This window comes from Ipomoea triloba, chromosome 16 (genome assembly GCF_003576645.1).
Source record: "Ipomoea triloba cultivar NCNSP0323 chromosome 16, ASM357664v1".
NCBI lineage: Eukaryota > Viridiplantae > Streptophyta > Magnoliopsida > Solanales > Convolvulaceae > Ipomoea > Ipomoea triloba.
In genome coordinates, this window is record NC_044931.1 from 15,367,569 (window position 1) to 15,368,303 (window position 735).

The window sequence follows — 735 nt, forward strand, 5'->3', positions numbered from 1 at the left end:
ATGATTTTCCTGATATTTCCACAAGCAATTAAAAACATTAGGATGACTCATTAAAGATGAATATTACAAATCAAACTTAGGTTTTCTCTAAATCATCAAATTAAATGCAATATGACCTAATTTTCTTTACTTTATTCCAAATAAGGTGATTGTTGCAAACATTAATCAAAGTAAAGAAAATTAAGGTTATATTGAACACAATTTATACATTCTAGTGGACAAATAAGGTTAAATATGGGGATTAAATATGATCAAATATGCACTTATCAGGCATCATCAAAAAGTGGGGAAATTGTTAGGAACATCATGTTGGTCCCAAGGGGATGGGGTACAAGTCTAGAGGGGGGGGGGGGGAATAGACTTGTATAAGATTTTGCAAATCTTTTCGACCTCTCGTGTGTATTGAACTTAGGATGTTTAGGTTCGATACCTCACGAGGTGAAGACAAAGTTTTATGCGCAGCGGAAATGTTATCCCCTTTTTGTTAGCACGAGTTTGGGTTAGTTCGAGAGGTGTTATTATATGCAGTGCAATCGAGAAGTTAGCGAGAGATAAAAACAGAAAGTAAATGCAAGAGAGATTTTTAAGTGGTTCGGCCAACCCGCCTACTTCCACTCTTCTTCCAGAAACTCCCTGGAAGAATTGCACTAAAAACTTCCCTTTCTAGTACAATATCGAGCGCTTGAGCTTTGATCACGAAGCCCGCCTCAAGCCTCAGGTTTTTCGCCCCGCTTC